Source organism: Ambystoma mexicanum, chromosome 3p (genome assembly GCF_040938575.1).
Source record: "Ambystoma mexicanum isolate Mex_15411 chromosome 3p, UKY_AmexF1_1, whole genome shotgun sequence".
Classification (NCBI taxonomy): domain Eukaryota; kingdom Metazoa; phylum Chordata; class Amphibia; order Caudata; family Ambystomatidae; genus Ambystoma; species Ambystoma mexicanum.
In genome coordinates this window covers 655,682,645-655,706,826 of record NC_090925.1, presented here as the reverse complement: position 1 = coordinate 655,706,826, position 24,182 = coordinate 655,682,645, and positions in this window count along the sequence as shown.

Sequence of the window (24,182 nt, the reverse complement as noted above, 5' to 3'; positions counted from 1 at the left end):
TTCCCCATTCCCATATGAGCCCCCATAGGGCTCAATGGGAATGGGAGAGGGAGCAAACAACGGGCCGATTACAAGCGCCCCGTTGTTTGCATCCCTCTTCCCCTCGCGGGACCCGGTAAGGACGCCTGATTTGCCCAAGCGTTACTTACCGGGTCCCGCGAGGGGAGCTTATAATGAGGCGGAACGGGTTTAACGGGTCCGCCTCCTTTAGCGGAGCACGCTAACCCGTTCCACCTCAGTCGTAACGAGGCCCACTGTCTTTGTTTTAGCAATATTTATTGTCATGAGATTTTTGTTTGCAAAACCTTTCAGCGCAGTTAACGTGGGGTACAATCAAATAATATTAAATTGTCCACGTAAGACAGACAACTTATAGGGGTACCATTTATTTTTGGTGGAAAGTTACGGGTGCTCTGAAGTTCACTTTCTATATTGGCTGTATACAAATTATGCAATACGGGGTCCAACACACAGCCTTGTTTTAGGCCTCTGTTAGTATGTTGATATTCAATGTGAGAACAAACCGAATTTAAACAGATGGTTATAGATGTATGCATATACAACTGTTGTATATGATTCAATAAAGTTGGATCAATGCTGCGTTTCTTAAATTTTTCCCACAGTATTGGTCTTGACACAAAATCCAAGAGCTTTGTAAATTCCACATAACAACAGTATACATTTGTGCCTTTCTTATATTCATACTGAGCTTTTAAATATTGCACAGTGCAGATGCTGGTAAGCATGTTATATGACCTCCTAGAACCAGTTTGAAAGGGGCTGAGTCAGGGACGTCATTTCACCAAAATGCCAGGGGTAGCGGAAGTGACATCACAGTGCCACACCCCCAAGAGTGACATCACAGGAAGTGATGTCATTTGACCACACCCCTACAGGAAGTGATGTCATTTGACCACACCCCACAGGAAGTGATGTCATTAGACCACGCCCCCACCATGACATCACAGGAAGTGGCCTAATAAAGCATTATCGCTCAGTGCATTAAGAAAAAAATGGTTACGATATCAGTGTATTGTGACATTTCATACAAGAATGGATCATCATATGTATCAGTGTCAAGGTCCATGTTGCCACGTGGAGTGTATGAACCCCAATCCCCTCTTTATGTGGATCTGCCCTGTTATTTCAACAGGACTACAGAGCGAAATCACATTCTGGGGGGACAGGGACGGATAGGCGGGCACGGGGTGACGGGGATAGGGGAAAGCCAGGATAAAAGGGGAGATTGGAGAATATTTCACCAGAAAACATGTATGGCATCCTCAGTTTTTAATGACTCTTCTGCTTGTGTTATTTTGGCTGCCAAAAGATTAGTTCAAAATGTGTTCAAGGCATACAGTGCATTACTGAGTGATACAAACTTCAGTACCAAAAGCCTCATCAGTCCAGTGCCCAGATTTTATGGGGGAAAAAATCCTGGCTGCATTTTGCATTACTCCCACACTCACCAACACTCTTTATATGCCTAGGTTTCTGTTCCTACATGTTCATTGTCCTCCACACCCCGCACCACAATGGTACACATTCCAACAATTAGTACTATTATATAGATTTTTGGATAATGCCCAACAGTTGCTCTTCCTTCACTCTGATCATAAGACTTAAAATGTAGTTTCTTACCAGATTGAGCAGAACAGTGGCTTGACAGACGTGCCGGTGCTGCTGTTTCAATGGCATGTGAGGTGAAGATTCTGACTCGAAGGCAGGTTGTTGCTTAGGTTACTGGAAACCAGAGGAGAGGTCTGTGAGTGTTCAATAGCAACAGATCAAGAAGACACAGAACTCTGGTAGTGGAGCTGCAGGTGTTTGGCAGAGAAGAGGCTGCAAGTATGGCAGGTGCTGTTTTGAGGTCACAGAACTCTGGTAGTCGAGCTGCAGGTGTTTGGCAGAGAAGAGGCTGCAAGTATGGCAGGTGCTGTTTTGAGGTCACAGAATACTGGCTGTGATGCCGATGGTGCCGGGCTGGTTTTAACAGAGGGCACTGACTGGGTGTGTCTCATCATTGCTTGGTTGACTACAAATCAAGGATACGGTGCTGGCATTGTGAAGACAGAACTGTAGCTGTGGGGTAGCTGGTGACTGGCTTAATGGAAGTTGCTGCTTAGATGGCTCATCATTGCTTCCTTGACTGGAAATGAAGAAGAGCCAGGCGGGAATCGGATAGCAAATGTTTTCATGACACAAGACTCCAGCTGTGCTGCAGCTTCTGGCTGACCTGTCAAGAAGATGCTGATGGAGGCTACTCAGATTCTAAAAGACTGGCGGTTGACAGATGCTTGTGGCTGTGCTACTAGTAGTGCCTGTCTGGCTTCACAGGAAAAGGCTAATTGAATGTCTTGCTGTTGCTTAGACTGAAAATCTGTAGGATGCCGGCGGTGTGGCAGATGATGCCATTTTAAAGACACACATGATGTTTCTGACGTAATGGTCCATTGTTGCTTAGCTCACTGGTAAAAAATAGGATGTTGACTAAACTCAACAGCATACCATGCAGTGTTTTGAAGATGAGACAAACTGGTTGTAGTGCATGAGCGATGTATCATGGCTGACTTCATGAGGAGAAGAGGCTGGTAGTGTAGGAGAGTAGCAGATGGTTTTGAAGACTGTATGTGGTGCTGATTAGGTCTGCGTGACTTGAAAAGAAAGACCTAACTGGAAAATTGAGCTATAATCTAACAGTGTCGAAGAATATAATGGTTCATCTTTTCAGAGGATACCTCCTGTGTCGCATGTCAGCAAATCGGTCAATGGCATCACTCAAATTTACCTCTTCAACCTCCATAGGTTCACATGCCATTACCAACAAATCACTAAGTCTGTTGTCTCCACATCTATTTCGCAAATAGTTTTTAACTCTTTTCAAACAGGAGAAGAACCTCTCATTTGTTGCAGTTGTAATTGGCAATGCAAGAACCAGATCCAACAGATTTAGGACATCAGAAAAGCCTCTTGGAGATTCATTGAGATAGTACCTGACAGAGTGAATACCTGCTAAAGTCTTGCCAGATAAATAGCCCCTTGCAGTGTCAAGCCCTGAATGCAATGCAGCATAATCTACTTGGGGCCCTAGGTAGTGCCGAGCAAGAAGATCTGCAGATGAGTCCTCCAAGAAATTTTTAGCCCTTGGATTGAACATGCCGGCAGCCTTGATAAGCCCCATGTTATCTATAAAACGAGCATCCAACTCTCTTACAAACCTATCCAAGGTGCAGAAAAACACCTCTTGCTTTATCCGTTCAGTCTGTGGCATTCGATCCTCAGAGTGCTCATAATGTCCAGGCCTCTTCCCTACAGTAGTACCAACAAGGTATTCTTTGAGTTTGCTGCACAGTTGGTGGTGCCTTACTGGTAAAGCTCTGCGGTCGTGGTCTTCAACTGTTTCAATACCACATTTTTCTGCCAATTCCGTTGCATCATTGACGATTTTCACCCAATGGCATTCTTGTCTAAGGTTGACGAGGGCAGTTCTTGTCACTTGAATTAGGTGACTCGCATCTGGCAAATCAAGATGCTTTCTCTGAAGTTCATCAGATAACACACGAATCTTTTTCAGAATTGCTTCCATACTTAACAAAGTTAGCAAAAACTCAAAGCACTGCATATTTCGGAGAAGTCCTCTGGCTTCTGAACAAGCCTGCTTGTCACGTTGTTGCGATGATTCTATTAAACTGAGAACAACTATAATGGTTTCAAATCGAGCCTGTATTTTTTTAACACACGCGTACCAATAAAACCATCTAGTGCCACAAAGTCTTTCTAATTCTTGTACTTCCAGACCGCTTTCTGTTTGAGCTTTTACAAAGAGTTCGTGCCGAGGAGAACTTTGTGAAAGGAACACATACACAGCCTGCAAAGTTGAGAAAAAATCCTTCACTGTTTGTATGTTAGTGATAGTTTGCACTAACGCAAGGTTTAGACGATGTGCATGACAGTGAATGTAAACTGCCTGTGGAGCAATTTCTTTTATTTTCGCTTGCACTCCATTGAAACAGCCACTCATAACTGATGCCCCATCATAGCATTGTGCCACACAGTTCTTCCAGTCAAGGCCAGCATCGCGTACAGATTTGTCAATGGCTGCAGCTAAACTGGAGGCATCCAACTTCTCCATGTGGTAACATCCCATGGCTTTTTCCTGAATGTTCCCATCTTGATCTACAAACCGGATCACAAAGCTCATCTGTTCTTTATGCGAAATGTCTTTGGTTTCATCAACCAACACTGCAAAGTGCTTTGTCACTTTCCTAACGATATTCTGACGTATAAGATTTGCCACAACTGAGATCATGTCATTTTGATACTCTGGAGATGTGTAGTGCCCATATCGTCTAGCCATTTTTACTTTAAGAAGTTCATTATTATCAGACAGCAAACGCAATATTGCTATGAAGTTTCCCTTATTGTGGGAGTCTTGCGATTCATCTGTGGCTCGGAAAGCAAGTCCTTGACGACCCAAAACACATACAACCTTTAGTAACTGCAGCACATGTTGACGATTCTCTTCAATCTCTTGGTCCCCAACCTTTTCTAGCATTGACACAATTGAGTGGTGAGGGCCTCTAGTCTGTTGTACACACTTAAAGTCTGCCCAAGCTACAACTGAAGACTTATGCTTATCAGAATCTGAGTGCATCTTTAAAGAACGACGTGTCTTTTCCCATTTAGCGAAGCCAATATCAACAAATGGAACATTGCCACGTGCACGCCCCCCTCCTCCAGAATTAGAACCAAAATGTCTGCATGCAAAGCAGTATACTTTATCTTTCAGAACGGAATACTCCACCCAAGGATATGTTTTGTAGTCTCCGTTAAACTTACGGGAACCAGTTACAGGGTATGTAGGAAGTTTTGGCTGTACAGGGTCACTGCATGGATTTGGGGACAGATCAGTCACCACACTGTCATCTAAATTGGGAGCTGGAGATCTTCTTGGAATGCCCTGCTCAGCTAGACACATCTGCATACTGTTATCGCTCTGCAACCAAGAGCTGCTTGTGCTCTCCCCGAGGAGTGAAATGTCGGGAGAGCAAGCACCAGTGGGAGGATCATCAAACATGCCAATACGGGAAGAACAATCCTCAACATCAGGGTTGAAAGAGCACTCTGCGCTATCCAGGAACGTTGAAGTGTTGCTTGGGTCATCAGCATCACGTGAAACCGTCACAGCAATGTCTGCATGTGAACAAGAGCCTTCAGTGGCCACTACAAATGAAGGAGATGCTATGTCAGCCAAGGAAGGTGGAGCTGTAGACAAAGAGTCAGCATGTGGAGATAGTGAACCAATGTCAGCACATGTAGATGCACTGTCTGCACCTGAAGAAGCAGCTTCGCTGCCAGCAAGAGTTGATGTGCTGGCCGATGGTTGGACAACATGTGCAGCTGTGTTTGAACTGCCACTTGAGTTATCATCAGACCTCTTGCGCTTGCTTGAATCAGAGCCTGGAGTAGGGCCAGCTCCTCTTGCTTTTGGAGAAAACATATCAACGATTGACCTCTGTTTTGGATCCTTGGGTTTTCCTGTAGGTGTAGACATGTTCGTTCTTTTAGTACTGCTAAATCAGAAGCGATTGTTCAAGCAAATGATGGATTCCTCAGTGTCCTCCTGACTTCTTTTGTGCTTCACTCTTCTTTGGAGGACCACTTCCGCTGAATACCAAAGAGGAGACAAATCTGAAATGTATTGCTTTGGCTTACAAGTTTATCACTGTACTCCCTGAAAATAAGCGAGTACTCCCCAAAAAGAAAAACGGATTACAAATACTCCCAACAAAAAATAGGAAACAAACACTGTGGACCCTGAGCCCTTCTTTCACGCACACAGTTCCATGGATGTTTGGAGAGGTAGCGCACGTAGTTCCAAAGGAAGAAAGTACTATTATTACTGCTCGATCGGTAGACATGCACATGATCTTTTAATGTGTATGAGTAACTAGGTGCAACATAATTATTAGAAAAACCTTTCAGTTTTCCAGTTAAAGCATTTTTACTTGCTTACAAAATACTGCCGTGGGGAACTAGATTTACATTTTTACTCCCTAAAAATCATTTTACTTCCAAGTTTACAAAATAGGGAATACAATAGTCCCACTTCAAAATCTTATCTGGAGCACTGAGTACATACCTAAGCAGTGATTTCAAGCATTTATTTTCGTAGCTTACTTTTAGGTCAGTCCTATCTGTCAGGGTAATACTTTACATTTGAGAGATTAACAGTTGCAACCTGTTCAAACTCTGCCTCTAAGAAAAAAGGAAACCTGTGGGTCCCAAAAAACTGAAGTGAAGCATGTGTTCAGTGTCATACAGTTTGAAGTTAATTGTGTGCTGTTCTCTGATTAAATGGAAGAGAAACAGCCATCTTTTGTGTTGAAACAACTAGGACAAGGCTGCAATGCATAAATAGATATGGAATAACAGATCAGATCATTAACATATGCTGTACATTTTCAATATGTTGCTTCACGTTCATTTACCTCTCACAGCGGTCACAGATAAGGCTGGATGTCAGCTGCTCAATGGTGGTACTGTTTGCTGGCGTTGAGAACACAGAAAGGAAGGAACTTCCACACGAAGATGCAGGTCTGAAAATAATAACAAAATATCAGAAAGATTCATTTGTGCAACACCAGACCATATTCATTTTTAATAGAGTTTTAGAGTTCTGGGGTGCACGCATCATGCAGAGACAAACTGGACCACAGAGGCTTTGCACCTGACAGACCTAGAGAATGACTTCAGGCCCGGCAACGATTCATCATTAACCTTCTGTAACTCAGAGGGATGCATGTTATGCACCATTGTCCTAGGATCTCTAGGAACTAGCTCTGTAGGCCGCAGCAGGCCCAGGCTGAGTGTGTGGCTCGGGCAAGGAGCAGTTTACATAATGTCGTGTCACAATGTAAAATCCTAGTTAAATGCATTGCAAAATGTATAGGCTGCAGGCCACAAATGACTTGGATTTCATCTGCCTGTGGTTAATTTAAGCAGTATAATTTGCATAAGCTGTTGCTGTAAGCTGGGCTCAGGAGGGCACATGAACACAGTGGCGAGGGGCAAGGGGCACATGGACACAGTGACGAGGGGCACATCGACACACTGGCTGGGGTCGTGGGCACATGGAACCGGCTATGACTTATCTTACAGCAGGAATTAAAAAGGCCTTCAATCCCTCCCCCACATGATCTATAAAAGACAAAATGTAACGTTAGTAAAATGAATTTGGTGCTGCTGGCATCAGCGGCTTGCTTACTTTCCCTAATGTAAAGCCGTTGCCGTGCCAGCACTGAATTCATTATACTAACATGCTTGCCAAACCTACAGATTTAGGCAGTAGGCTACTGCTTTTTAAGCAGTCCTACCGCCTACAGATTTCAGTGACAGACCCCACTGCTTTTTACAGTGGAAGGTAATTTATGTGACTCTAAGGCAGGCTGCAGGACATAGCATGCAACACATTAGTCTGTCTGTACAGTGGGCTGGTAGGTGATTACTTTCATTGGACTCAGACCAATCCAGTGACCTGACAGCTATGTGACTCTGCCCTGCACTCTGGCCAGGACAGGCCTTAGGTGAACCACTATCAAAGGCAAGTGGCAGAGCGTAACACAATCACACTGCATCTGCCTGTCACGTAGTCACTTATTCTGTACTTCAGTTTCTTTCTCCTGACCTTTCCACCTATTTTGGCACCACTCATCTGCTCATTTTGCACACCATGGCATTGCCCCTCTTGGTGCTGCGGCCTGATAGTGTATTGCCTGTTTATAAGGCTGCAAAGTGAAGAGAAAGAGCTGACGCATGCCTTGCTCGAAGTCTATACACACTTCGTTAGTGCCGTTGTGGCAGACCCCAGTAGGCCAGCAAGCGTGAAGACTCGGCGCTCCTCTATGAGGAAGGGGCAACGCGAGAAGCGTTTTGCGGCTGGCCTGCATTCTGCTAGGTGCCTGCCATTCATAGTTTCTGTCATCCCTACCAGTAGGGGGCACTAACAACCCTGCGTTCATATGGCGGGGAGATGAAAAAAGCGTGGCTGGGAAATCTGTGGGAGTTTGAAGGATGGGGACCAAAGACAGCGGAGGCCCCCGACAGCGCCTCAGCCTAAGCGAGGATGATGCTAATGCGGAAAAGTGTAGTGGGGTCAGTCATTTACCAGGCCCTTCAATGTGTCGCCCTAGGGGGGTACCCATCGGGCGGGCTTTGAGCCCCTGACAAAGCCCCAGCAGCGCCTGAACAGAAAGCAGGGGCCGCAGCGCCGGGCTGGGCACCCAAACAACTGTCTCATAATATTAGCTTGGCTGTATTTCTGGGTCTGTTATAGTCTGTCCGACAGATCCCATTGTAACGGGATCTTTTATTAAAAGATTAGCACCGTCTCTTGCAGTTGGTGGAAAAAAATCTGTTATCGTTGAGTTATTTGCAGCTGGGGGACAGGAGGGGTGCCGAATGAAGGTGGGGCGCTGGAAGCCCAAGTCCCAGCGACCTGTCAATGTGCAGGAATTCTGTCTGCATACTTCGCATACTTCGCAGTCTGTTGTCCTCCGGGGCTGGCAAAGGGAGAGAATAGAAATGTATCATGGGGTGGGGATGGCCGGGTGGGAGTGAGAGAAAAGAAGGAAGCCTTTGAATCCACGATAACTATTTTCCGTTCAGTAATCGTTTCTGTATAATGGGAAATATCGCCTACTCAGTTTCATTCAGCTGTGCCAAGAAATGTTATAAATGAGACCCCGCCAACTTTGGGTGAAGAATGGCAAGCTGTGCTTTAATAACCGGGGGGCAGGGAGGGGAGGCCGCCTACGAAGGACCGTGGCAGAGCCAGGCTGCAGACAGGGCGAGTGAACGCGGGGCCGCTCGGGCGCAGCCCAGGCTACCGTAGTAAACTTTTTATATGCCTTCTGACAGGTCTCAAAAGGCGAGACGTGTACATTTCAGACACTTGACTACTGTGCGAGGTGCTGGGTCTGCGTTAAAGAGACCCATCCAAAGCGGCGAGGAGGGGGGTGCTGCCCAGTGATGCCCGGGGGAGCATTCCCTCCTGGGACATCCCTGGATCTGCAGCAGTTGATAGGTGCCAGTGGCACTTTCGCGGCTGCGAGGGTCCGCGTCGGAACTCCCGCTGCCCTCCTACGGTCCGTGACAAGTAAAACACACACCCAGCCCGGCTCGGCTGGATCTAGTTAGTGTGTGTTCTACTTTGATCAACAAGATCCCCGTGTTAGAACGCACTTCCTACCCGTGGTGTTCATTACACACAAGTGGATGTGCTTCTCTCTCTCTCGCTGAGTTCTCATTCTGGGTTTTGTTGTCCGTCTCCTCCTGCCCTTACTCAAACAACAGGCGGCGAAGGGGTCCCTCCCACCCCCACCCCTTACACCAGATTGCATTCCCATATACCTAAAAGAGATGCACTGGAAAGGAAGGAAAATGTCACCTGATTCACGCTGAACTTTTGTAGATCCCCACCCCCAGAGGCGCGCACACACAGAGTGACACACACACACACACACACACACTTTCTCTCTCTCTCTCTCTCTGCACCAGGGCTGAGGATGGTAACCCAGAGAGTGCCGCCGGGCATGCTCCTCGTCCTCACTGTCTCCCTGTGCCACCTCATGGAGAGGCGAACCGTTTATGGTAAGACGCCAAGACAATGTGCACACCTTTCACCCTTTTTTGCATTTTCTTTCTTTTCGCTCCCCGTGACAGTGGTGTAGGAAACAGACCAGCCAAATGCCAGAGCACTCACAGAGATGGGTGCAACGCGCACATCATGCCAACAACCCGCCTTGCTCCATGCAGGAGGGAGCCTCTGACATGTTTTGCGACCGAATCTAATTTTTATAAACTAACTCTTTGACTTCGCCCCTCCTAAACTATCGCTCCTCCCAACGCAAATCATCGTGCCCGTGCATTCGCCAAGGCTACAGAACCCCTCGTTTTGTGTGGTCTCCAATCTGCCGTCGGCACCCAAATTCATTTTACTACATTGCAAATATATGCCGGCGGCAGCTTGCAGGCCGCCGCCGGCACATATTTGCACGTCAGTAAAATGAATTTGGGTGCCGACGGCAGGCCTCAGGGCACGTCATTAGTATATGTGTACATAGTCGATGTGTCAATAATGGTCCACGCAGGCCATTGTAAGCAGGGATGTGGATTGGGTGGGTGGGGGGAGGTGGTCAATAAGACTCGTGCACCTTCTGCGCAGACTAAGATCCCTTCACCGCTCCCTCGGGAGAGCTAGTTTCAGTACACACGGCACGCACACATTTTTATCCAACTTTCAAGAACACGCTGCTTTGCACGCAATGGCCAAAGGCGAAATGCTGTGCTTCTGCGAAGGTGGCATGGTTGCTGACTGAACACAAAGCCGGTGAAGAGGCCGGGGGAGCGCGCGGCAGAATCCTCCGGTCCGCTATTTACCTTCATCATCCCCTGACCCCTGACAGATAAGGTACCTCGTTCTAATCCCCAGAAGGTGATGATTCACACTAGCCCGAGGTGAGTCATTCTAGAAACCCGCTACCGAGGGCTGGCGGCTACAAATGTTACCCCCTCCACTCCACCCAGGAAAGAGACAGGATGCATGTTTCCCACGCAATGCCAAAGAAAGATGCTGCCGTCACTCGGTTGCAGTGAGACCCAGCCAGACAGGTGCCCGCAGTGCACTATGCCTTGGCTGGAGACCGAACTGCGCAAGGGTGTCGATGATGAAAATACCCACCCTGCGCCGAGTCCATAGAGATTACCTCTGATGTATTTCCTCAAAATGGTATCTCGTTTTTTATTGGGCATACGGACATCTCAGAAGCTGCTCAGGAGAGGAGCTTGGCGTGAACGATCACACAACCTGCTACTTCCGAAGGCGAAAGCGAGCCAATACAAGGCGTCCTCAGAAGTCACATTGAACATTGGAGTGCCCAAGGGGTGATCATGCAGCATTTTGAGCACTATCTCTGGGCGTTGGGAAATGGTGGGAAAACGGCGACTACTAGATAAGGCAATGTCGATGGGTCCAGGGAGGTGGCGGTGGGTCTTGACGTGTTTCGGCCCTCAGACGGGAACATTTTTGGTCTGTTGAAGAGGTGCAGGGAGATTTAGGGCGGAGAGGTCTTTGGTTTATGATAAAAGAATGGGCCCACTTTGCATACGTGACAGTGTCAACAGTTAAGTTCACCCACGTGGTAGATTTTGAGGGGATGCTTGCACAGTCCTGCTGCAACCTCAACACTTTCTCATAGCTCTATCACTTACAATGTAAGCCGGGCTCTCTCCACCAGGGTGTCCATGAATTACGTGAGCAGGCGGGAGAAGAAGCCTGCTAGTGTTTTGTGAATTCCAGTATTATGTATGCGGTGGATGCACTCAGGCCGCAGCTGCGCAGCACCAAATTCATTTTACTGACGACGTGCAAATATGTGCCGGTGGTGGCCTGCAAGCTGCCGCCGGCATATATTTGCAATGTAGTAAAATGAATTCGGGTGCCGACGGCAGGCCTCAGGGCAGGCCGCAGCACCAAATTCATTAATTTGGTGCTGCGGCCTGAGGCCTGCCGTCGGCACCCGAATTCATTTTGATGCCTCATTTATGGGGTCACCTTCTGATTTATCCGAAATCATTGATGCAGACATAAAGATCCAGGACCGCCACGATGGCCTCTCGTTTGAAACTATATCACCTCGCAATTCTGACTCTCATCTTCATTACACCTTGCGAGATGTAGACGATAGAATAAGGTTGAAATCCCATACTGTCTAAGCCCTGAACGCTGTCCTGAGTACTTTTGTCAACCTCAATGACATTATTTTGGAAGAAGTTAGAACTCACACAGACTGCATGTACGAAATCAACCGGAAATTGGAGTTGTTAAACATAGAGCTTCCATTTCTTCAGTGGCCCGTGCAGCACTTGACAGGTGGCCTCCTTTAAAGTAACTACAAGGTCAGGCAAGCATGACAGATCTATATGGTCCTGGTCACAACAGCATGGATGCCATTGGAACCTCTATAAAACCAGGGAACAACTGAGACCCCTCAGCCCAAAATGCCTAGAAGGTGAAGGGGAAGTACACCTCCAACCTACATGGTTTGTCTGGAACAGCTATGCTGAAACTAGCCAAAGCCTGAGTCGAAAGGAAACTCAATCTTTCAACAAAAAAAAAAAGCACAGAAAGGCACACAGATATGCCGGTGGCAGCTTGCAGGCCGCCGCCGGCACATATTTGCACGTCAGTAAAATGATTCATTTAGTGACGTGCAAAATATGTGCCGGCGGCGGCCTGCAAGCTGCCGCCGGCATATATTTGCAATGTAGTAAAATGAATTCGGGTGCCGACGGCAGGCCTCAGGGCAGGCCGCAGCACCAAATTCATTAATTTGGTGCTGCGGCCTGAGGCCTGCCGTCGGCACCCGAATTCATTTTACTACATTGCAAATATATGCCGGCGGCAGCTTGCAGGCCGCCGCCGGCACATATTTGCACGTCAGTAAAATGATTCATTTAGTGACGTGCAAAATATGTGCCGGCGGCGGCCTGCAAGCTGCCGCCGGCATATATTTGCAATGTAGTAAAATGAATTTGGGTGCCGACGGCAGGCCTCAGGGCAGGCCGCAGCACCAAATTCATTAATTTGGTGCTGCGGCCTGAGGCCTGCCGTCGGCACCCGAATTCATTTTACTACATTGCAAATATATGCCGGCGGCAGCTTGCAGGCCGCCGCCGGCACATATTTGCACGTCAGTAAAATGATTCATTTAGTGACGTGCAAAATATGTGCCGGCGGCGGCCTGCAAGCTGCCGCCGGCATATATTTGCAATGTAAAATGAATTCGGGTGCCGACGGCAGGCCTCAGGCCGCAGCTCACCAAATTCATTTTACTGACGACGTGCAAATATGTGCCGGCGGCGGCCTGCAAGCTGCCGCCGGCATATATTTGCAATGTAAAATGAATTCGGGTGCCGACGGCAGGCCTCAGGCCGCAGCTCACCAAATTCATTTTACTGACGACGTGCAAATATGTGCCGGCGGCGGCCTGCAAGCTGCCGCCGGCATATATTTGCAATGTAGTAAAATGAATTCGGGTGCCGACGGCAGGCCTCAGGCCGCAGCACCAAATTCATTTTACTACATTGCAAATATATGCCGGCGGCAGCTTGCAGGCCGCCGCCGGCACATATTTGCACGTCGTCAGTAAAATTAATTTGGTGAGCTGCGGCCTGAGGCCTGCCTGCCGTCGGCGGCGACCTCAGTCGGCTCACGCTCGACTCGAGTCTCACTCACCTCGTCAGTCAGTCACAGTCACTGGCCTGGCCTCCTCCTTCAGCCGTCAGCGGGGGTGGATGATGATCGACGTGCCGTGGGTGGATGCAGCTGCAAGACGAGAAAGCACCACACGGCACGCGTCGTGAAATAATCAAAATGGAGGCCAACACAAGCGTCGCAGCACGCTGTGGCCACGCCCCCTCCTCCTCTGATTGGTCAATGGCCAGAGGTCGCAAGAGATTGACAGGGGTCGCTGGCCAATCGCCAGCGGTCGCTCTTGCGACCTCTGGCGACCCCCAAATGACGTCCCTGGGCTGAGTATTTGATTTCTTTCCAGCCAAGATGTTAGTTCTCCCAGTACTATGGTTGCGACGATCTTTTGGCTTGAGTCCATCTTCGCCAAGAGGCGATAGTTGGGGGTAACCAATCTATCACTGCTTTTAAAAACAGGGACGATTACAGAATGTCACCAAATTTCTGGGATAGAGCCTGTTTTTACACATGTGTGTTGATTACATTTAATATTTTTGCCCACACCTCAGGTCTGTCTTTTGGCACTGTATTTGGGCTGCCATCAAGGCCAGGGGCACAGGAAGGTTTGATTTTTTAAAATAATTATTAATCGATTTTCTACTCCTATATCGAGAGCCAGCAAATCCCACTTTGTTTTGCCCAGCTCTGTTCCTCTAAGTTGTGAGGGGGGACCAGAATCAGTATCGAGAGGATCATTGATGGAATATAAACCCTGTATATATCTGTGTCATGTTTTTGCAGCTATAGGATTCAATTCATAGGTGATATTGCTTTCTGAAAATTGTTATAATGTGACCAAAACCTATGTGCATCGAATGTTTTCAACCATCAGAACAGTCTCAACCAATTTGCACTTTTTAGGGAACATTTATGTGATTTTAACCAGTTTCTGTATTTGGTTTTCGAATTAGTGGTTCTGCTTTGTTTCTCCCAAAGATCTAAATCAGGGCAAGCTCTGACAGACTCTTGGGTCTTTCGATGCAGGGCCTTCCTTTCATTTATAACAGGATCATAGGGACGGTTGCTTTAATTACATTGTTTTTCCTGAACCCTTGATTTGTCTTCTCATTCGTCTGAATTATTACTGATACCCTTTTACACAAATCCCATTCAACCATACACAGGGCCTTTTCCAGGCTTTCTTGGTCATGCCACAATACATTATTAACAATCTTTATATTTTTTCCCGATCATTGTAGTCGATTACCCTGTATATTTGCAGTAATATCTAACTTTATAGTTTGATTCAAAGAGTTATCTTTAAAGTCAGTGTACCAAATTAACCTTGCGTGATCGCTAAGACCATCATGAATAATTTCTATCGGGCTACATCTAGCACTGGTATCTAGGTGCGCAAATACACACTCAAGATGCGTGCTGACAATCCTGTTCGTCCAGGTATAAGGGCCTCATTACGACCCGGGCGGTATGTGTTTAACGGCACCGGTAAAGGTGCCGGTGCCGTTAAACCCATACTAACGTATTACGAGGTCCCCTTGCGGGACCCGCTCTGGACGTCTGGTATTATCAGACGTCCTTAGCGGGTCCCGCAAGGGGACCAGGGAGCTAACAAAGGGCCTGTTATTGACGGGCCCGTTGTTAGCTCCCTCCCCATTCCCATTGAGCCCTATGGGGGCTTGAATGGGAATGGGGATGGTCCGGGTTCCCTGAATGGGGAAATACCGGGCCCTCCAAAGTCGGAATGGCCCGGTATTTCCCCATTCAGGGACCATGGACCCAAACCCAAGTTTGGAGACAGCCATGCTCTTATTAAGGGCTCGTAATGAGGCCCTAAGTCTCAATACTTGGGTCACTAACATATAAATACAAGAAGGGCAGATCATAATAAGTGAGAACGTTTTTCCACCCACGATTTGGGGAAGACCCCTTTACAGTGGGCCTATGCAAATTTCTTCTATTTAAATCACCTGCAAAGATGACTTGCCCAGTGGGTACTTTCTCAAGCCAATAACAGATAACCCAATCCATAGTCCTATAAATATGGTTTGTGTGCATGCCCCCCGGGGGTTCGTATCAATTAATAAGCAACGTCTTAGCAGGGTTATGTTTTGACAGCTGTAAGATTCCTGTAGTAGATAGGGGGAATTGTTGTATTTGTAAATTGGGAGAAGGAGTACTCAGATTTTGCTCCGATAGCCAACCCTCCGCTGGCGCGCCACTGCTTGGAGGGAATAGCGTTTGTAGTAATTGTCTGGAAACCATCTATAGCGATGTTTTTTGTACACCAAATTTCTTGAAAAAATAACTTGTTGCAGGACTCCAGGGCCTCACATCCCTTGGAATTGACCAGGAAAGAACGATGCCCTCACGTATTGCAGCACATCTATTTTTTGTGTGGTTGTAATTGGAGAAGGCCAGCTTGTGCCGTTCGTCGGGCATTCAGGCTTCCAATATTCTACTTCGGTTTGGGTAGACCCTGCCATGTCCATTTGTACTTGGACTGCTCACAATGCCTCTCTCTCAGAAGGTAAGTAAGCGCTGACCCGGGAACCTTTAGTTTGTTTAACTGCGGGGCTCAAACTCCTTTGTTCTTTTACTTTTCTACATATTATCAATGACAGTCCCATGTTGGTGAAAAGATCGAGATGTGTCTTTAGTAATGCCACTGTCAAAGGTGAAGCAAATCCCACCAGTGCCCAGTTTGTGTGGCTTCCAAACCATGGTAGTTCAATTTTAGTTATGTCTGCTGATGTGATTAAATCAAAGTAATGCAGCTATTTAAAAATTGCCAGAATACATGATCTATTCAGAAAAGGGATTTGATCTGTAACATTTGTTTCTTCTAAAATAATCAATTTCCCTAGATCTTTCAGAGCATTGACTGAGATTATTGTTTTCTCTACTTCTTTATAACTTGTATTTTCAATGGTCTCGTGTTGTTTTCTTCCATGGTCATGTCTTTGTATTTAGTTTCCTTTTCTCAGCATAAGCAGCTTTTGGTCAGATTGGCTTTTTCACTTGCTGGGATAGGGTTAGAGGTCTCAGCCTGACCGTTACGTACATTTTTGAAGGGACTGTGCATTTTTACCTGCCGTACTGTTCCATCTGGTAAATTGTTAGTGATCAGTAGTGATTTTTCACTAGAGGTCTAGGTTTGTGGCCTCTGCACCAGCAGTGGTTTTGTGGATCTCCCTTCCTGTCCATAAGTAGGAGGCACTGCATTTTTAAATTGCACTTTCCTGTTTTGTTTTGCAGAAGACATTGCAAATGCCAGCTTAGTGGGAGGGGGTATATGGAACTCCTCGTAGTCCCAATCGTTGTATATAACCTCTTTTGAATGGACATATGGGCATGGGACTGCCCCTTGTGTCTCTAATTGGCAATTTGAAAGCGGAGGAGAGAGTCTTTGTGTTGGCTTTTTGCTTCATCTTTTTGCTCAGTTTGAAAAGATTTTGGGCCTCATTATGAGTTTGGCGGTGTGGTGATGATCGTGCTGGGCAGCTTGTCGGCACCATTATCACTGTACCGCCAAACTACAAGTTTTGCTTGCAGGTGCCTGACAGCCCGCCAGGTCTGACCTGGCGGGCTGTGCGGCACCCGCGAGCAAATCCTGCGGATTCACCGGCACCATTATTAACGGTGCTGGTGCATCCATGCTCCCCATTCCCATTCAGCCCTATGGGGCAGAATGGGGATGGGGAGTGCGTTCACACCGGCACCCGCAAAGGGCAATTACTGGTCCACCGAACTCCTAATGGACCGGTAATTGCCCTTTAGCGGGTGCCTGTGTCGGATGCAAGTTTGGCGGTAGCCGTGCCTGTTTTACAAACTTTTAATGAGGCCCTTTGTCTCTCTTACCAAGTGGGATATTTTTTACATTACTTTTCCTAAGGATGCGTCTGTCTATTGCTCTTTCTTTGCTATGGACTCCACGAAGGAGGTTTTTGCATCAACTTTCGATATGATTGTATTTATGCCGTTAAGTACAGGTCGCAAGTTTTCCCATTTATATGTGGTATAGCACTTATGTGACTTGTTTCAAACAATTCAGAAGAGACTGAGGAGGATGCAAAAGCGGCCAAGTCCGGTGTATTGGATAAATTAATGTTGATGATATCCTCCTTGCAGAACTGGCTAGTTACATCCTTATCCCCTCCAAGTGATGCCCGTTTCAAGTTTACAACCATATTTAATAATGAGTTGTTATGGTCTATTGTTTGAGATAAAGATTGACCAGTAGATATAGTGGACGATGTTGAGGGGCCATTTCTTTTTAGAGATGATTTTACTTCAAGGAAACCTGTAATTTCTGGTTGTAAATGATGTTGTAATGTGACAATATCAGATTTGGTTGCTTTTCTATTTACCCTTGGAATTAGGATGCATTGTTTGCCCATTTATGCATTTTTAGCTCTGGCACTGCGTGGAGTAAATTTACGAGTTGAGGGCATCTTTTTATTTTTTGACAAACCACAAGTGCCACCAGAATAGCTCCAGCAATTTGCCTAGGCTTTACGAAAGGCTCAACTTGTAGTTCAAAAGTCACCAGACCGACAGTCACTACAAGTTGGTCTTTCAACAAAGCTGCAATGTTCCAAGAACAAAGAGCGTTTGCAAGAGATGGAAAAACGAAACGGTTCAAAGGCAAATCCAGGCCAAAGTCACCATTTATGTTTTGCTGTTTCAGAAGCACGCCCTAGCAAACCCATGGAAGCCCAGCCCAGGCTTTCAGTGCCATTGAGTGCAATGTTCCCTACAGTCCTTTTTTGAAAATAAAACAGGGATGGCTTCTCGCAGTGACACTAGCAGGTGACACTTTCCTTGTTGAAAGGTCACCATGTTTAGGTGAGATCCACACATTTCCTGAAGATTTAGATTTGTCCTGATTAATATGACTGCAGAAGTCAAACAATCGGGTGGAGGGTGTGCCATTTAATAGCTGAACTAATACATGCCCAGATGAAGGGGGTGTCCTTGATAATAGAGCAGCGCTTGATGAATCAGGCTCTGATGAAAGTATGGAGAATTACCGCATCAACCCCCGGTAAACCATGGAGAACCACACTCTGCTCCACACTCCGTGCAGCGCTTCTGCACTGTAATGTTGTTTTTGAAGTCTTTGTGAGGTAAGGTGCTCTGCCTCCAGTAGCAGTCAGATAGGAAAGACTATGGCAGAAATTGGCCAGCAGGTCCACAGACAACCACACTCTTCTCCACACAGTGCTTCCGCACTGTGATGCTGTTTTTACAGTCTTTGTGAGGTAAGGTGCTCCGCCTCCAATAGCAGTCAGTGAGAAAAGACTATGGCAAAAACTGGCCAGCAGGACCACGGACAACCACACTCTGTGCCACTGTCTGTGCAGTGCTTTCGCACTGTGATGCTGTTTTTACATTATTTGTGAGGTAAAGTGCTTCACCTCCAGTAGCAGTCAGGGAGGAAAGACTATAGCAAAAATTGGCCAGCAGGCCCATGAACAACCACACTCTGCTTCACACTGTGTGGATCCGCTGATTAAATTGCAGAAGCTAATTTAATCCATCCTGATTTCCAGTCCAAGCCAAACAAATTGTCCCTCTAAATCAAATCAAAGGATATTTTTAGATTGCCACAATTGATTCTGCATCAAATATGTCTCTGCAGCAGTAATGTGAACAGGATTGCCATAACATGATGCCACTGAACAATTATGGTATAAATGTGTACAGCAATACATGTAATATTGCAAGTTAATCTCCATTAGCTTAATAGTCCTTTAGCTATTTCCTTATAGTTGTTATTTTGTTATTTGCAGTTACTGTGGAATATTGGCCTACCCAGATTTTGTGTCGAAGGTCATCAGTATATTTGTTTCTAATTTGTTTCTTACAATGTTTGATGTTTTTTTCCTTTTGTTAATTATTCTTTGCCTTTATTATAAAATGTACTCTGAACAACTAAATACTTAATGCATGAATTATGGATATAGTTGTTTATTATCAGTTTAAAGGGTGCCTACATTGTGGGTCTGACAGGTAGTACTGCTCAGTGTATTTTATTCTTCTATGTATAGCTTTTTACATTTTTTTGGTATTGCCATTAATCCTTAATTTATTAGCAGTCACCTCTCGACAAGCTTTGTTCGACATTCTTGTACTTCCTACTGGACCTACTGACAATGACAGCAATTGAATTTCTCAATATTGGCTAGCTATGGAGCGATTTGAACGAACATGTATGGTTTTGTTGTGTAGTGAACATTATCCTCCAGTGACAGGAGGACATCAATGGTAATTGGAAGACATTGAACTGCATGCCTGAGAGGTCCCAACAGCTCGATTCGAATGAATCTTTGTGGAACAGGCATTATCATCAGGGCACAGGAGGACATCTTTGGTAAGACACAGAGGGCTATGTGGTGAATTGAGGTGAATACATCCATGGGAGAGCAGAGTATTAATGGCCATGTAAGAGCATCATTGTAAAGGGATGTCATCCACGAAACATGGGACCCACCCCACACCACACCTTCCCTTTCAGTGACTTCTACAAACCTTTCTAAAGTCCAGTAACACGCATACGTTTTAACTAGAAAGAGGACTGAGTCTATTCTCTTAAGCAAATTTTCAAGCCAGGCTCTACCAATCAAAGCATGACATTCTAAACTGGTTGCATCCTATGATTGCCACTGCCCACAAATTAAATTATTTTGCCATGCAGCCTTACACTGGTATGGCCTTTTCTAGCCTTGCATGCACTGTTTTGGTCATTGGTCATTAGTGGCCGTTTAACTACTGTTTCTGGTTATTAGTAGTTGCCTTAAGTCTTAAGTGGCACTGCATGCACCGTTTTTGTAGGATCTGCAATGTTCTAACACACAGGATATTTCATCACAATTTTATTTTGCATTCTAGGGGGGCAGCCCCATAACACCCATACCTGCTAACCCTGCATTCACTGACGTCCTATTCCTCTCCTCTCTTCCCCTGCACTCCTATAAAAATGCTGCAACAAAATGCAGTGAAATGACCTCTGGTGTAAAGGATGTGAACAAATTGAGGATAGCGTTTTGTTCATTAGTGAATATGGTTTTACTGTTTTTGATTTAACTGTCTTCTGGATGCTAGAAGTGTCCTTTCATTAACTGTTCTTTTGTGTCAGTGGCCTTCACACTGGTCTGGTCTTTAGTTCCCCTGCATACATTTTTTGGTCCTGCATATTGTGATGAATCAGAGGTGATCACCTGGACCCCTTCTCATGTGGCCAGGGAAAGGCAGCCGTTACCTGATCCTTAAATACAACAGATACAACAGATTCACAACTATGCTGGGCATAGACGTTAAGTTTAGATTAATGGAATATTATAATGAAAGTGAAAACAGCCGACACCTGTTTCGACCACAAGGTCTTCTTCCAGGCTTGTCTGTGTTCTGTTCTCCCACATGTGAGAACTTAAAGTGTACTGTTTTCCGTAAATTATATTAGCCGCAATTGCATAGCTCTCAACTCTGACATCGCTGACAGCTTGCGGGTGGTATTATATGGGAGGATCAAACGAGAGGCTGGTCAGGTCAGGCCAAAGCGAAGAATACTCTGAATTTTTTCCCTAATGATCATGCCATTTTAATGGCTTATTGTGAAGTTGAAGAGTCTGAGGTTAAAATGAATAAGAACATTATGGATTTTAAGTCCCATAATGCCCTGTGTAGTGTGACAAGGAAGAGGGGTTCAGAGTTGCAAAACTGAAGTGTACAGTGTAGTGGTTATAATGACCTACACCTGAGTGGGTCCTTTAAACATTTAAAGGCCTTTCAGGTGCGGTCCATTAAGGAGAAGCAGTGTGAGCAGCAGAGGCAGGAGGAAGAAGTAGAAGACGGCATCCCGGCTGTGTTGCAAGCAGGACGCTGTGTTGAGAGAGTGGGACTCCTGTAGAAGGCAGAGAACACGCAGCAGGAAGCGGTACTGAGACTAGCTGTCCCGAAGGAGAGAAAAGCTCTCCTGGTCCTGCATCCTGCTCTGGTGGGTGGCATTCACTGGAGTTTGTGTAGAGCAGAGAAAGCTCCCTTTTCAGGAGTCGTGAGCAGCAGGAGTGTTACCAGAGCTGTCAGGCACCAGGACAATCCTGACGAATGAAGAAACCGAAGCAGCAGGTCCAAAAGAGATGCAAGGAAAGAACGGCGAGTTAGTCTTTGCTAAGTAACCCCGGGGCACTCCAAAATAGACAGCTGGCTTAAAGTAAAGGTTTTGAATACCAAACTGTTGAATTAAAGCAATTTGGGTGCAACTCTAATGTTAAGATTGACGGAGAAGATGAATAGCGTGACCACCATTGCCAAACTAAAAAGGGAACAATATTCAAACAAAGTTAATGTAATCTACAAAAAGAGTGATTACCTGTAAGAGAAGGCTATAACCAGAATTGCCAAAGCCAAATAAAGGCAATCACAAATTAAAGGGGATACCATTTTCCTAATGAGGGATACCTGCAAAGGAGACATTGTAGACTACATTACCAGCAGCTAATTGGTGGTGTAGAAGAAAACCAAAGATTACAGGATAAAAGCCCTCTTTGTAGAAATCATCAATGGGAAAGAAATGTAACTTGCATTTCGTGGGGCAAACAAATCAGTCGGAGAGACGTCGTCAATGTGTACTGTATCCTTGTGGAAGAAGTTTTAAACCCCTTGTTGTTGTTGAAAGTCAAAAGATTTATCCAAGAAACAGTTTTTGATTTACTTTCCCCATTGATGATTTAAGAGTAGAAAGTTTGAAGCAAACCTCACCACAGAGAACTAGTAAGAGTAGTAGGAGGCGAGTACCCCAGGAAACTGACAAATAGTGGTTTGTCATGGCAGGCGAGTGGACCAAGAAGAAGATCATTTGAAGTACTGCAGTGTGGTAGAAGGTTATGGTAAAAGAAAGTGGCAGGTACACTTATGTTGTAAAACCATCATGACAAAATTGTGATGCTTATGAAGACGAAATGTGATTTAGTTTAGTTTACTTATTTATAAAGTGCACTTAACCCTGGGGTAACTGGGCGCATGAACTTGATACATGGTTACAAAAAACAGAGCAAGAATGATAAACATGTAAATTCAGAAACAAGCAAACTCAGAATTACAGCCTAGTCGGCGTACATGAGCTACAGATGCAGTTGAGTGCTGTGGGTTGAAGGAGGTTACAGTTGTTTGATAAGGCCGGCCGATGTACTGTTGTTGATGCAAAAGGTTGTTAATAAGCCTTGTCTATAAGCCAGTTCTTTACTTTGGTTTTGAAAGGCCAGAAAGATTGTTCAGTTCTGATCGAGAGAGGGAGATAGTCCACTTTTGGCAGCTTGAACAGGGAAGCTGGCTTCTCCAGCGGTTTTTAAGTTAAACCTGGGGATGCTAAGGCAATGGGCATACATGGATCTGGTGAGGCTGGCTGGTTGATTTCTAGTGAATTTGTCTGAAATGTATTTTGATGCAGTATTGGAGAAACATTTGTGTGTGATGGCAAGTGTGCGGAACAGAATCCTATCACCAATAGGGAGCCAGTGGGTGTCCCGTCTGAGGCTAGATATGTAGTGGGATCTGGTTATGTTTAATGCAGACCTCAGGACATTATTCTGAAGGACCTGTAGTCTATTAAGGTTGTGTTCTAAGGAGCCTAAGAATAGAGGGTTAAAAAAAGTTTAGATAGTACTCGCGCCCTAGCCAGCGTGATACAGCTGTGAGGGGACAGGTATGATTTGCAAGCATTGATGAGCTTATTTGTGTAAGCAGTCGTGGAGGCAGAAGCGCTTACTGGTCTCTTGAGTGAGAGTGTGGAATCTAGATTTACTCCAAGGGTCTTAACCGTCAATGTCAAAAGACGTGTAGTGAGAATCAAGTTTATTTAGGCGAACTTGGGTCCCAATGATCAAGAGCTCTGTCTTGTCATCATTGAGACACAAGCTGTGGGAGGTGTGATGCTGGAAATGCATCGGAGGGACAGGGCCTCCGTATCCTTGTCCTTTACTGCTTTTTATCGTGTGTTCTGTCGTGTTTTCCACGCTGGAGTTCATGTGGGACTCCTGGTGGTGCAGCTCTCTCTCTTTTGGTTTGGTGAACAGACCCGTGGGATACCCTTATGGCACCCATGGGTAGGGGTACAACCCAGTGCCCCTAGTGTATGTTTTTGGGCACCTATGTGTGACCCACAGAGCAGGGTACGGCTGGTGGCAGCTCCGTGCTGAAATGACTGGTGCCCTGAGCATCCTCCATTTTGGGATGCGCAGGCCCTGTCATTGGAATTGGTAGATTCCTGATGGAGACAAAATGGCCCCCATGGCCTCTTGCCTTCCATCACCTGTTACCTTGATCTTCCCAAAGTCCTGGGAAGCCCTGCCTCTGTCCCTTCCCCTGACTGGCTGTTGGGTTGAAGTTCTGTATATGGTAGTGTGGGGAAGTGCCGACCAGACTGGCTGGAGCCTTCTCAACGACTGTATGTTGTGGGTGGGACCTGGTTGAATAGAGTGTGTGACGAATATGCATTCTATGTTGTGGGTGTCTAGGATCTGGTGTTTGACACAATGGTTGAGACAGCCCTGCCTGAAACCGGTATGAATGCAGTTTGGAGTGTTGAATGGCTTGGTACTTGTCCCAATACACATAACTTCTTGTGAGCACCTGGAGGGAAGTGAATGGCCTGAATGCACCGTGTGCCTGATTGGCTGCCTGCCTGCATGAATGACCTTAGTCGTGATTGGATGCTTGAGTGTGACCCAGCGGAATGAATGGGAGATCAACAGTATATCTGGGGACCTTTCACTGCTAGGAATCGTGTTCAGAAGCTGAAGTCCACTACAACGAGTAACTAGAGGAACTGAAGCTTAATCTTGAACCCTGCTGGACGAGAAGAATTGCTGTTGCTCTCCTTTGGAATCTGAAAGCGGCTGTGCCTCAAGGA